This window comes from Mus caroli, chromosome 1 (genome assembly GCF_900094665.2).
Source record: "Mus caroli chromosome 1, CAROLI_EIJ_v1.1, whole genome shotgun sequence".
NCBI lineage: Eukaryota > Metazoa > Chordata > Mammalia > Rodentia > Muridae > Mus > Mus caroli.
Window position 1 is genome coordinate 45,018,571 of NC_034570.1, and position 15,890 is coordinate 45,034,460.

At 35.7% G+C, this 15,890-nt stretch overlaps 1 pseudogene; it reads left to right on the forward strand.

Annotated features, from left to right (window-relative positions):
- The first annotated feature begins 954 nt into the window (after positions 1 to 954).
- Positions 955 to 1,742, forward strand: LOC110304401 (annotated as a pseudogene).
- The last annotated feature ends 14,148 nt before the right edge of the window (positions 1,743 to 15,890 follow it).

The following is a 15,890-nucleotide window of genomic DNA, read 5'->3' on the forward strand; positions in this document are numbered from 1 at the left end:
TGTCATTTACTTTTATGTGACTCACAGTATCTTCAACTCTTAAAAAAGTTAACTTGCATTTCAATTATTTTATCAAAATCTATATAAAAATATTTTCCCCAAATGGGACCCAATGCTACCTAATAACTTTTCCTATGTAAAATAATTTCCATAGTCTTGAAGACTGGGAGCAAAGTTTGTTGAACAATGATCATATGTGTGAATAATCTTTGCCTGTGTAATGGACAAGGGACACAATTGATACAGGATGCATTATTTTAAAAATCCTGTTGAATTCAACAGTGATTTAATGGAAGTGCACAACACAGTGGAAAAAACACTATTTTCTCTTCGATTTTTGAAATTTTAATGTATTTGCATTTTCTGCTTTCATTTACATACCATAAAATCACTTCATATATCTTTGTTTTCTTTCCACTTTATGCCTTTTAAATTAATTTTTTTCATATGAATATATATACATATCCTAAATACATTCTACTCAGTCTATATAACATTTTCAGGGCTGATCTTTTGGTGTCATATTACTAACTGGTGTCCTCATCTCCGGAAAAAAATAATTTCCCCAACTCTCACGATTCTTTAGTAGTTTGTAGATTTTATTTTTTTTTTTTTTTTTTTTGTAGAGTTTAGGCCTTAGAGACTACTTCCTGTCTACTCTGAAGTATCCATTCATGCCAATTTTGTTCATTTTGTGTTTGGCTAGTCATGTTGCTGAGGCTTAGTGGGTGTATATTTTGTCATTGCTAGCAGACACAATCCCCTCGCAAACTCTCAGATCCTCTGGTTCTTAAAGTCTTTCTACCTCAGGGAACATTGCAAAAGATAAGCATCAGAGATGTGCTGGAATCATTTAAACCAAAATAAACATAAATATCTAGTTCTTATTGATGATTTGGTTTCTAAATGGATAATTAAAATATATTAAATTGCTCTCTCCAGCGGCCGAGCACGATGCCCAAAGGGAAGAAGACCAAGGGGAAGAAGGTGGCCCAGGCCCCCGCCGTCGTCAAGAAGCAGGAGACCAAGAAGGTGGTCAACCCTCTGTTCGAGAAGAGGCCCAAGAACTTCGGCATTGGACAGGACATCCAGCCCAAACGAGATTTAACGCGCTTCGTCAAATGGCCCTGCTACATCAGGCTGCAGCGGCAAAGAGCCATCCTCTACAAGCGGCTCAAAGTCCCTCCTGCCATTAACTAGTTCACCTAGGCACTGGACAGGAAGAAGCTACTCAGCTGCTTAAGCTTGCCCCCAATTACAGGCCAGAGACAAAGCAAAGGCTACTGGCCAGTGCTGAGAAGAAAGCTGCTGGCAAAGGCGACACCCCAACTAAGAGACTGCCTGTCCTCTGAGCAGGAGTCAATACAGTCACCACCTTGGTGGAGAACAAGAAGGCTCAACTGGTGGTGATTGCCCATGACGTAGACCCCATTGAGCTGGTGGTTTTCCTACCTGCCCTGTGTCGAAAGATGGGGGTGCCCTACTGCATCATCAAGGGAAAGGCCAGGCTGGGGCACCTGGTTCACAGGAAGACATGCACCTCTGTTGCCTTCACACAGATTAACTCAGAAGACAAGGGTGCTCTGGCTAAGCTGGTGGAAGTTATTAGGACCAATTATAATGACAGATATGACAAGATCCGTTGCCACTGTGTAGGCAACGTCCTGGGTCCTAAGTCTGTGACTCGCATTGTCAAGCTGGAAAAAGCAAAGGCTAAAGAACTCGCCACTAAATTGGGTTAAATGTACACTAACATTTTCTGTACCTAAATATAATTACAAAATTTAAAAAATATATATTAAATTAACTAGAAGACAAAATAATTATGAATTATGTATGTTCAAGTAAGGCACATACTGGAGAAATTTTTTGACATATCTTCTATGAGAATTTGGTTTTGGTTTTGCCAACAATTTTAAATAAATAATTTTCCATAAATGGTTTGTGACAAAAAATGATTCCATGTAATATATACATTTGAAATCCTGAAAAAATTAAAAATCCACTCCAATGGAGATTGATCTTTAAAGGATCACTTTTGTAGATATCAGTAAAATATTTAAAAAATAAACAGAAGACTTCAGAAACTTTAATAAACAGAACAATAGTTCTTGGAAAATCAATATAGCACAAATAGAGATTGTTTATTCCTGCAATTCAATACTAGATAAGATATAGTAGAAAATATACAAAATACATGTCAGAAGTACTCACCATTTCAGAGGACATCTTTACTTAATATTCTAATCATAAGATGGGAGGGAAGATGTTACATGAAAATATTTATGTAACTGAAAATCAAAAACTGAGCAATCATTTGTCTAAATGCATCTCTGAATGAATTTATGAAGCCCATTCCAGTCCAATGATTCATTTTCCACAGTCCAGAGGACAAATCTTCCTTTTAGTCAATACAGTTTTTCTTGATTTCCAAAATTCATTTACTAATATTTAGATTACTGTTTTATAATAATTTCTTGTACTTTTTTTCATGTGGTTGGTGTTATAATAAACAAAATCAGACATTTTGTGAGTAAAATTATAAAATTATAGCCAGTGAATAAATGTAATTAGTCAACAAAACAACATTCCATCCACTTAACTTTTCAAGGGTTTGTGCACATTGTTGACAAACTGACATCTGCAGTACCAGAGTAAAGAGTAGACAGAAGAGGGTGAATGCTGTTCCAGGGTCCTCACAGTCCTCTAGCTGACAATAAGCATGATGAACATGATGGCTTGCATAGCAAAGAATTTTCAAAAACATTTCGAGTTGTTCACACTCATATTATCCAGTTGATTAAGGCAATTTGCATAATTAGGAGGTAATTTCTTCTGAAAGTCATGATAAAGTGCTCTGATTGCAGTGTGCCAAGCTCTTCAAATGTGCAAGTTTTTAAAGGATGCTTGCAAATGAGCACACACAAATTAGGTGATCTCTAACTCTTCAATCGTTTACAATCTTACATATTTTTATATCCATATTTCTCTGCTTATATGCTTAAAACAAGTAAGCTCCTTCAACAAAGTTATGGTTTAAATAATTGGTTTTTTTTTTCATTTTGTTGTTTGTATGTTAGACTTTAACATACACTCAAAGATCTCTGACTCCTACTATTTATAGTTTTGTGTTTTCTTTTCTGAAGTATGGGTTAGATTTAATGGTTTAATAGCTATATTTAAAAAAATCAATATGGCAAAGCTATGGCTTCTTCATTGCTTACTTATGGTAAATAAACCCATCTTCATTGAAGTATTTCCTTCTCTATGTCTTAGGTAGACATCAGAAGCAAACTGCATATTGCCCTTTGGAAAGACACATAAACCAAATTATTATTATTATACAATTATTTTTATGAATACTCTAAACATCAGTAGAATATTAAATGGCATGTGGTCTAGAGTAGAAATGGGCACTTATCAGTTATAATTCCAGATGAAAAGTGAAATTGAAGTAGTCCATTTTTTAAATAACTATATATTTAATCTTGCCACGGGCTGGTTCCTTTACCATTCCTATTGTTTAATGGGATTTTTCCAGGGAATGTGTTAGTGATTGACTTACATTAAATTTGGCAAGTACAACATTCTCCACAATAGTTAGCAAATATGACTCGTGTATGGTAAATGTGCCATTATTCTGTATCTACAGAATAATCCTCTGCAGCATACCTTCATGTAACCAAGCTTTCTGAAGTGTTATAAGCCAGGTACCTTTCACAAATATTTTTTTTATTTCTTTGAGAAATTTTTATTCCTGTGATATTTTTATGTTGTTTGTTTTGTTTTTTTTATTTTTGGGTATTTATTTCATTTACATTTCCAATGCTATCCCAAAAGTCCCCCACACCCAGCTGAGCATTAAACTCAGAGTCTATGGTTAGGAAATAAGAACTTTAGATGTATGCACTGAAGCCTAGTGAACTTCTCCTGATTATAAGGAAAAGTATGTAGTTAATCTGTTGGTATTTAACTTCTAATATGAAGCAAGAACATGAAACTGATAAGCAACAAAGCTATAATGATAAATGCTATTTATAATCTGGCAATAAATTATGAGACTTTTTATTTTATTTAAAGTAAAATGCTTTTTTATTCTTTTTATATCACAGCCTCAGTTGCCCTTCCATCCTCTTCTCCCAGTGCCTTCTGCTCTACCTCTTCTTTTATACCCCTAACTACCCCCATCCATGTTAAAGTAAAAATCATATTCTTATTATATTATATAACAGAAATATAAGTTGAATGATTGCCATCATGGATCAAAACATAAAAGTAAAGAATTTACTTATAATTTATTACATGACATAATCTGAGAAAATTTTACCTTTGTTTTCATTTTGTTTTTGTTTCATTTATGCTATGGTGCAGTTTATTTAAAAAATCAATGAATTCTTTGAGAGTTTTATAGAATGTATTTCAATCTTATTCCTTCTCATTTTTTCTTCTTGGTCCTTCCCATATTCACTATAAATTCTTACCCCTCTCAATATAGTATTTGTTTTTTGTTTTTTGTTTTTTGTTTTTTAATTCAATCAACTCCAACCTAACCTAATGTGTTTCTAAATACTGAAATATGGTCAACAATGTTGTTCTACCTGTAATGTATGCAAGGGCAAGTGTAACACAAAGCTGTAGTAGTAACTTAGTAGTAACTAAATATCAGATTAGATTCATAGCTTACTCTGCAAGACAAAACCCAACTCAGCTCTGCTAGGGTGATCAAGATCCTGAGACTAGATAGATCAGGGTTAGAGTAAGAACAAATTCAACCATTCTAAGAAAGACAAACAAACAAATAAACAAAGACAGAAACATACCATAGGAAATAAAATTATTTTTAAAAGTAAATTATTTTATTTATTTATATACCAAAACTTGTCCCCTCTCAGTCCACCCTCCCTAAATTCTCCACCCCCACACACACACCTTTGAGATGGTGCTCCTGCACCTGTCCACCCCTCCCCCACCTCACCATAACAGTGTCCTTCCACATGGAATCATGTTTCCACAGGATTAAGTACAAATGGATAATCCTCTCCCACTGTGACCACAAAGGCAGTCCTCTGGTGCACATGGGCCCAGGCCAAGAACCAGCCCACATATGCTCCTTGGTTTTTGGCTTAGTCTCTCAGACCTTTGAGGGGTCCTGATTAGTTGACACTGTTGTTCTTGTGAGTTTGCAATCCCCTTTAGCTCCTTCAAGTCCTTCTTAAAACTGTCACAAGTATCCCTGAGCTTAGTCCAATGGTTGGCTGAAAGTATCCGAATTTGGCTCAGTCAGTTTCTGGTAGAACTTCTTAGGGGACAACCATGCCATGCACCTGTCTACATGCAAAATACAGAATCAGTAATAGTGTCAGGATTTGGTGTGTGTGCATGAGATGGATCCCAAATTGGACCTGTGACTGGATGGCTTTTCTTTCAGTCTTTCAGTATGTGTCCTTCAGTTGAGGGACATTTGTTTGGTTGTTTGTTTTCAGCTTCTGGCTATTACAAATAAGGCTGCTGAGAACACAATGGAGTATGTGTTCTTGTGATATGGTAGAACATCTTTTAAGTATATTCCTAGGGATGGTATAGCTGTGTCTTAGGTAGAACTACTTCCAATATTCTGAGGAACTACCAGATTGATTTCAAGAGTGATTATACCAGTTTGCAATCACACCAACAATGGAGGAGTGTTCCTCTTCCTACACATCCTCTTCAGCATGTACTGTCATTTGAGCTTTTTATCTTAGCCATTCTGATTGTTTTAAGGTGGAATCTTAGGGTCAGTTTGATTTTCATTTCGCTGATGATTAAGGATGTTGAACATTTCTTTAAGTGCTGTTCAGACATTCGAGATTTCTTAGTTGAGAAGTGTTCTGTACCCCTTTTTTAAGTTGGGTTATTTGGTGTTGGGCATTGGGCTATACACAGACAGTCTAGCTTCTAGTTGAGCTGAGGTTTGAACCCTGGAATGGTGATAATTCACCTACATGGCATGGTAGGCATTCCCTCATGTTCCTGGAACTCTGACTCCTGTCAAACTTACAGTCCCCACAGCCCCCACAAGAGAAGCATGGTTAGTAGTCACCTAGGCAATGTCCCAAGCTTCTGACCTTCAGGCTAGACTCCTCCCCAGTTATCTAGCAACAGTAAAGATAGAAGCATACTTTAAGAGAGGGTGTTTGGCCCCTCCTTGCTCTCTCACTCTCTCACTCCACTCTCTTTGTCTTCTCCTCTCCTTTCTCCTCTCTCTCCCTTTACTCTCTAGCCTTTCTTCGTTCTCTCTCCTTTCCCCTTCTTTTCTCTAGGCCATGGCCAGCCCCTTTCTCTCTCTTTTACCTTCTTTCTTTCACCTGCCTTTCTATAGTAAAGCTCTAAATCCATAGACAGTCTCTGCTCATCAAGGCCTGCTGTGCAGATTCTTGCCTGTGTGGGAGCCTCTCTTCCCTAAGCCCTCTCTCCTATAACCCTGGGGCTACAGGGTGTTGCCTCGGGCCCCTGTTCAGCAGATGCCCCTTGTTCACCCCCCGTTGAAGTGGGGTCAGTGGCTTACATTCCCACCTTGATCCGAGTGGAAAGCAGCTGGTAACCCTCCGGTGTCTGCCTGCACAGAGCATAGGAGGAACTCAAGCCGGACGTTGGCTATCCTCCCTCCCCACTCCTTTCCCAGTCCCCTTTTAGTTCCCACAGTTTTGATCTCTGGAATCTAACTTCTAGAGTACTTTGTATAGTTTTGATATTAGCCCTCTATTTGATATAGGGTTGATAAAGATCTTTTCCTCTCTCTTGGTTGTTTTGGTCTTATTTTCAGTGTCCTTTGCATTTTATGAGGTCCCAATTCTCTATTCTTGACAAGCGATTGGTGTTCTGTTCAGGAAAATTTCCTCTGTGACAATGTGTTAGAGACTTGCTCCCACTTTCTTTTCTATTTGATTCAGCATATCTGGTTTTATGTGGAAGTACTTGATCTACTTCAATTTTAGCATGGACAAGGAGGTAAGAATGGATCAATTTGAGAAGTTGAAACATAAATAGATGATTTATTAAACTAATAAATGCTGCAAAACAATAAAAATTTTCCCCGTCAAAAGAACTTAACAGAGATTCCTAGACAATCCATGCTAGTGAGTATAATCATCAACCTGCACTTGAGTGTGTGGTGAGTATCACCAATTCCTTCCAAACAGCACTATATAGAAAGAGACAAATAGAAGCAAAATTCTGCATTGAAAAATCCTCACTAAAGAATTTCAGCAAGATGGTCATGGTGAATGCTAACACTCATGTCTTCTTGAGGAGATACACACCTCTGTGATGTCCTGATTATTTAGTGAAAGTGACATTTCACTGTAGCTTTCCTTCATAAAACTGATTATACAAATGTTTTAATGGGGAGATGGTGAACTGCATAAGTTTGAATTCCTAACTAAGAATCCAGAATAGACTTGATCAATTTTCCTCAGTGTTGTCAAATCACTATTTGCAAGAGTAGTGTGAGCAAAATTTTCACCTTTGAAGAGCTGGAAAAAATTATGACAATTAAGTGCAATGTGTCTTGAATCAGGACTTGGAACAGAAGAGAAATCAAGTCCAGTGATAGCACCACATCTTCTTTTATCTTTGTTAATGAAATCAACAGGGGTATATCAACAAGCAACTGGTGTGCAATACTCTTGCAAGCTGCTGATAACAAACTAAGCTAATTATGCAAATATATGTGGGAATTGTCTGTACTACCAGAGAAGTTTTATATTTAATTTAAAATATACATAATCAGTTACTACATATAAGTCAATAAGAAACCACATAAGTCCATGTTAATATATAGTAGTGAATATTGCATGCTAAATGCTGCAAAGCATCTTTCATAACATTGATATTTATACTGAGTTACGTTATTTTTCAATTGGTTACTATGCTCTGTTCATGTGGTTAACTCTTAGAGTTTTAATAGATGCATGTTCTATGGCTAATGCCTACAGCATTACCAATCTAATGCTTTAATGAGTGCCTGAAGTATGCTTCACACAGAGGGTTGTTTCTGAAAGTTAATTAAAAAGAAATAAGCAATAAAATTTTATTTGACATTTTGTTAAAATGAATAACTTCCTGTAATTAAAACATAATTTTCTCAAAGTATTATAAAATGAGGTTTTAAAAACAGAGATAAATTTCACTCTTTCTACATATATTTCCAATTATTTTATCCATGTTATAGATTTGCATGTTTTTTTCTTATGCATAAACTTAGGCATATATATTTCCCCATAGAAATCACCATAAGATTTCATTACATCTTATGACATATCATGCCATTGTTAGGTAGAACTGGAACTGTACAATTTGATTAGGTTTTATTTAGACTACTAACGCTTCTTATAGTTTACAATATATAATTAATTCCTTACACACTTCATATTAAAAATATAAGAGTTCACAGAGAAACAGAGTGTCATTATCCTACTGGTTTGGAAACACTATCATGACAAAATAGCCTGCACTAATCAACAATAATCCTCTGTAGGATTTATCTATACAGAGTTCTGCACAAAGCCAAGTTCAGGATATTAGCAATTCAGGTTTCTCCTAAGGCCTCTGTCCTCTTGTCTTCATCTGAACCAGCTACTTTCTCCCTTCTTGCTTGCTCTTCCATGGACTCATCTCTATTCTCTTGCTCATGTCTTATGAATTCTTATTCACAATGGATACAGTCTAGATCATCCAAGTATTTGATCACTAAAGAGCTCTCATACATATGCTTTTATAGATGAAGTGAATGATTATTCAGTAAGCATTTTTTTTTTATTTCTCCATTATCTTTCTAAATATTTCCCTTTACTACTTCTCAGTTTTTCATGGCCCAATCTTTTAAGAAGATAGTCTTTAGCAGGATAGATCAAACCAACTGTCTATCTAATAGCCAATAGTCAGCACTGAAAACATATATAGAATTAACATTATACAGACTGAGAATGTTGTATTTAAGAATATATACGTATTGACACATATGCATATAATAATAAATATAAAGAGTCCATTAAATTTCAAAGAAAGCAAGGAGGACTGTATGGGTGGGTTTTGAGAGAGAAAGTAGGAGGAAGTATAATTACAAACTCAAAGAAAAATAATTAAAAATAAGATTAAAAAATAGCTTGCCATTCTTCTTTCTCCATATTAAACTGCATATTCTTTATTTTCATAATTTTAATTTCAGAATAAAATAAATAAAAATAAAATAACATAGTTCTTAGCCATTCTATTCTGTGGAAAGGGATTTTCTGCCTTATAGCAAAAAGACAGGACAGAAGAGATTCTCTAGACATAAGCTAAGAACCAGGTAGTTCAGAGCCAGCCCAGGTTGCTACTGAAACCATACAGTTGCTACTTTAAACTTTAGAGGACATGGACTTCCCAGGGGTATCTCTAACATAACTTGTCAATGCAATAGGCATCTTTATCACCTTCAATTAAGGGACTCTCATCAGAAACAGCAAAACTAGGCTCTTGTGTTGTCATCCTACCTTTATAGATGACAGAAAACAAACAAATAAAAACAAAACAAACAAACAAACAAAAAGCCACATGCTATTTGAGCCAGATGGCATTAAGTATGCCCAAAGGCTCACTTAGACCAACTTTGATTATGTAATAGATACAGGTTGAATGAGTCTAGGTATTCTCAAAGGAGCAACTAGTATAGACAAGAGCAGTTTCAAACAGCAGTACCCGCAGGTCCCTGACAGCTTTGTCAATTTTGCTCACTTAAAACTTCTGCTGTAGAAGTCTCTACAATGAGGTGACACAAGACTGATGTATAAGTTCATTTTAAAAATTATGTAGCCCATAGTAGAGTAGTTTTGAAATTCCTGGACCTTCATGATTCATCCCACACTGGCTTTCCAGCCTTAGGTGTTTGTCACATGCAGTAGCATGAAAATAAAACCCATTTGGGAACTGTCACTTGAGTTTTCTAAGAGTGGTTGATGACCATCCACAGCTCCTCCAGAAGCATTTTTGACAAGAAGTTGACTTCAATGATGCACGACTAACCTTATCAACCTTCTTATACAAACTTTCCTTAATAAGATTGCAGATTCTCCACTTTTGCCTTATTCTTTTCCATTCTTTTTTCACCTTCATCTTCTGGTAGGTCCATGCTCTCCTTACCACTGAGCTCAGACCCTTTCCTTTAAACTCCTTGAGCTACAGTATGCAGTACTCATTGACCAACTCAGTAACGTACTTCCACTGCAAAGCCCACCTTCTGCATATTATTCACAAATATAGTTAGTCATCTGCTCTTTGGTCTGACCAGTGATATGGTAAATATACTTTTGTGTCTCCTTCATAAAAGACACATCATCTGACAGGAAGATGAGTGAGCAGAGCAGCTCAGCAACAAGCTATCACGAAGGGAAGTCTTCACAGAGTTTAAGCTTTAAAGCCTTGGAGAATGCCCTGTAGAATTTCTTCTACTTCTCTTTCTTGTGCCAACTAAAAGAAGAACTCTTGACACTTCTTCACATTGTTTTTGTTGATAACATTCAGGATCTTGCCCTGCTCAAGCATTTCCCAGAAGATGTTTAGGGACATACATGTCTGTGGTATTCAGATAGCAAGTTATCATAGCTATCCACGATAAATACACAAGAGACATACAGTTTGAGGTAGTTCTTTTTCTTATTCTCAAAACATTCAAACATAGGTTGCCAAGGAATGAAGAACAAGGTCCTAAACTCAAAAATGGCATTCTATAGAGAAGTGTTTGAGAATAAATAAATAAATAAATAAATAAATAAATAAATAAATAAATAAATAAATAAAATCTAGTAACATATTTCAGGACAGAAATTCCCAGTCCCAATCTTGTCCCATTATTAAATACCTAACACTGAAATGATGTCACATACCTGAAGTCCTTGGAACAGAATAAAAACTATGGCATCTCCAGAAAAAATAGCTCTGATACTAAGTCAACTTAGAACACTAGTAATAAAAGTATACCTGCAATCACAATCCTACCTCTTGTGGCTAGCATGCGAATTCCTAACAGAAGATAAAATGAAACCAGTGCCACCCACAGGTCTCACTGTTCCCAGTGAGTAAAGCCATATAGTTACCTGGTTTTCAGTACTCAGCTATTAATCAGTTGAGAATGTTATTCCCTCGTATCTCAAGTACATTTTATAAATCACTCTAGTTTATACAACAAGCACCTTGATTGCCAACTGACCTTACACATGTTTGGTCAGACTATTATAAATTTGATAATATCCAGCCTTAGTGATGTCAGTGGGTTTTGTCATCCACTGACACATTGACTTGGTTTTATTCAACTCTTTCTAAGCAATGTCTTTCTTTTTAACCATTTTGATTTTCTTTTTCTTATCTTTGCCACTGTCCTTCTCTGCCTCAGTATCCTTATAGTTATTGTTTGGGATGCAAAGAAAAATGGGATCAGTTAGTTTTTCTTTATTTATGAATAGACATGCTACAATGTAGCACCACCAAGGCTTAAATGAAAACCTATTTTATAACACTAGTTTCAATGTCCAGGCTATGACATTTTCTTTTCAATGACTTTCTCCTTTATGGGTGTATTCAAAATCGTCTTCTATTCATTATTACCATACATTTTTTAGAAAACAGTTTTAAATTTTTAAAATTTTTCAATGTTAGCTTGTTCATTAGGTTTTAAATTTTTGAAAAAAGAACTTCATGTTTATGTTCCAATATAAATTATAATTTGTCTGCTTGATTTTTTATATAATAATTTTACTATTCTTAAAAATGGAAGCTTTATTTAGCCATTTTTCTGTCATATTTCCACACAAGGTAGATGATTAGGATTATATTTTGTACATAGAGTTAGTATTTTATGCCAATTCAATGAAAAATAAATATTTGTCAAAATTTACTTATTACTCAATTTCTAATTTACTCGATATAGTCATTACTTTTGCCTTCAATAACACATTCCTGTTAATGTGATATGAAAGGGTATTTATTTCAATATTCTTATGAAAGTTAAAATATTGTCTATATATATAAATGTCTTCATTATATTTTGTTTTACATTTTTATATCTTTAATAAAGGTACAATTTGCATGATGATTTTAATATACACATAAATATTATATTTTTTAATTTTTTTAAATAGTCCAAATGTATTGCCCAATTGTACATCAACTTTTTTCAGTTACCGAGAACCTTGAATAAATGTTTTGCTTTTCATTTGACTTCAAGATTCTCTTCCAAGTCTTTAAAAATATAGGTTAGGATTTTTTAAAATTTTGCTTTATGCATATTGTGCATTTTGGAGAGCTTTATAATGTGAAAGCTATATCATTACATTTACCCATTAAAAAATCAACTTCAAGAGTGTTTAAAATACATCATCCATCACTGAACTGAAAATAACACATAATTATTTCAAATACCAACTTAGTCAACAACTTCAGGAGCTGTGCATTTTCTTTAAGAAGATTGAAGCAATGAGTTGCAGAGTATCTATTATACGTAATTAAAGTTTAAAAAGCACATCAGTATCTCACAACACTGTTTTAAAAACAGCTTTGTTGTCATGTGACTGGCAGTAAAAGTCATTCCTAAGCAAGTTGCCTATATTGCAAACTAGTTCCGTTCCACTCATTCTAGTTGTAAAGTTTTATTCTAGTGAGAAATTTTAAAACATAAAGATGCCATTTATAATAGTAAGTCATGGTTGTTACCACCTTGTCAATATTTGGGGATCATAAGCATTTTCTTGTTTTATTATTTTATTTGATACATCATTTTATTTCATCAGTATATTTTCATTACATTGCTTAATTCTGCTTTGAAAGTAAATAAGTTACTATTTTTATTGTCACGTATTAGTGCAATACATCAGATTCAGCAATTATATTAAATTTGCATCATGAAAATAAGTTTCACTAATTTCCATTAACTCTTAAAAGACAACAAAAGTAAAATCTGCAACTATTTTCTTCAGAATTTCAAACTAATATTACATACTCTGTTTCCCTGCTTTAGGATGTTCTCCCTAACCATCCTCGAACATTTTTATACCTTATTTATAAAGGAACATCTTCAAATAAACTTGGAGTTTGCCAAAAGTCTAGTCTAATTATCTACACATTTACACAATGGAGTACTACTCAGCTATTAAAAACAATGAATTTATGGAATTCTTGGGCAAATGGATGTATCTGGAGGATATCATCCTGAATGAGGCAACCCAATCACAAAAGAAGTCACTTGATATGCTCTCACTGATAAATGGATATTAGCCCAGATACTTAGAATACCCAAGATACAATTTTCAAAACACAAGAAAGTTAAGAAGAAAGAAGACGAATGTGTGGATACTTCATTCCTCCTTAGAACAGGGAACAAAATACCAATGGAATGAGTTACACAGACAAAGTTTGAAGCTAAAACGAAAGTATGGACCATGCAGAGACTACCCCACTCAGGGATGCATCCCATAATCAGCCACCAAACCCAGACATTTTTACATATGCCAGCAAGAATTTGCTGAAAGGACCCTGATATAGCTGTCTCTTGTGAGACTATGCCAGTGCCTGGCAAATACAGAAGTGGATGCTCACAGTCATCTATTGGATGGAACACAGGGCCCCCAATGAATGAGCTATAGAAAGTACCCAAGGAGCTGAAGGGGTCTGCAACCCTATAGGTGGAACAACAAAATGAACTAAGCAGTACCCCCAGAGCACATGTCTCTAGCTGCACATGTAGCAGAAAATGGCCTAGTCAGCCATCATTGGGAAGAGAGGCCTCTTGGTCTTGCAAACTTTATATGCTCCAGTACAGGGGAATGCCAGGGCTAAGAAGTGGGAGTACCTGGGTAGGGAAGGAGGGCAGGGGGAGGTTATAGGGGACTTTCGGGAGAGCATGTGAAATGTAAGTAAAGTGAATATCTAATAAAAAAAGTCTATTATAGCAAATAAAAAATAATTATCTAATTTATAGTGATTGGACAATCCTTTCTTACTTTTTTCTAAGGCTGAAATTAGAATGAGGCATCCAGACCCACTCTAAGTTTCAACTGCTTCCAAAAATCTCAAGTGACTTTTTGTCATCATGCTTGGATGGCAGGTGTTTTCACCTCTGAGCGATCACCCAGTTACTGTTTAGTGTTGTAGATTCGTTCTAAAGATATTCGTGTTAATTTGGCTACCAAAATCACATGAGAATTCCCACATCTGCATGTGAGACACTGAAGGTCCCAGCCCCTAGCTGGTTTTAATTGGTAAATAAAGTTGCCAGTGACCATTGACTGTACAGGGAGACAGAGACAGTACTTTAGATTTCGTGGGCAAGGGAGCATGGGAGAGGAAGATGTTAAACAATGGGAGGTGTTGTGGTAAATCTCCAACCCAAATATGCCCTGGCAACGAAAACACAACTAAATCAATATGAATGTAAGCTGTGCGCCAAGGTTGGGCAGATCTACCACTATACTACCATCATCCCCATCTATGAGACCCCTTATAACTTGCAGTGTCTCCAGGCCACATGCTTCTGCTCCTTTCTTTCCACCTCCACCTCTGCATTCTCTCTCTCTCTCTCTCTCTCTCTCTCTCTCTCTCTCTCTCTCTCTCTCTCTCTCTCTTTCTCTCTCTCTCCCAAATCACCTTCTTCTCTTCCCCAACTTCTACCCAATCACCAACTCTCACCTTATTTTACAAATTAAGGTGGAAAGAAGTTTTACAGGAAATCACCTGAGTGCTGATTCATTCCTTGTATGAAGCCCCTCACAGAAGGGAATTAGCATCAAATCACAAATATCCCCAGAGCTATCCACAACAGGGAGGAGAGGCCATTCTTCCTTTGGAGGCTCTATATCTTAGTGTAGGGAAAAATGCTAGGGCAGTGAGGCAGGAGTGGGTGGGTAGGTGCATGAGCACTCTCATAGAAACAGAGGGAGGGGGATGGGATAGGGGGTTTGCAGAAGGGAAACTGGAAAAGGGAATAACATTCAAAATGTAAATAAATAAAATAACCAATTAAAAGAATAAAATAATCACAATTCCATGAAAGGAATAAGATGCAAGCATGAAAGCTGTGGATAAGAGAACCAGCCATGTAAGACTGGGGGAAGTACTGTCCCAGGAGTGACTGCTCCAACTGTTTCTAGGGTATTACGGTCTGTAGAGATGACTCAGTGGTTGAGAGCTCTGAATGCTCTTCAAGAAATCCTTCAATCCTTGAAGAAATTCTTCAAGAAATCTTTCATTCATGAATCTAAAACATCTGGTGAGTGGAGGGAAGAAGATAACATTACAGTCTAGTGCATTGTATTTAATTAAAATATACAGCATACTTCTGTGTTGCTTTATATATTTATCATAAATACCAAAGGATTTTCGACTATTTACTCAAGTGTGAATAGGTACCTCAAATTTTCACCTTTATTAAAATAATTTAACAAATTATCACATTTGAAATGTTCATTATTATTAATATTTAATATGCTGGAAAAATAAATTGGCTTTTAAAAAAATCGTACGTGCTAAATATTTGGTAGACAATCAGATGTTGCAGGCTTGATGGTCATTGTGGACTGACTCCAATCTCATATTCAGTAGCTAATAAATAGATTTGAAAGGATTCAAACCCTCTGTCGAGACATGGCCTTCTCAATTGCTGAAGAGATCATGAGATCACAATGTAGCCAGAGGCTTTCTGGCAAATAACAAAGCCGATATTGCTTTTTTTTTTTTTTTTTTTTTTTTTCATAAGATAAAGTGGAATTGTCCTGCCAATCACTTTGGCAAAAACCATCTCTTTTTTTTTTTTTTAATATTTTTATTACATATTTTCCTCAATTACGTTTCCAATGCTATCCCAAAAGTCCCCCATAGCGCCCCCC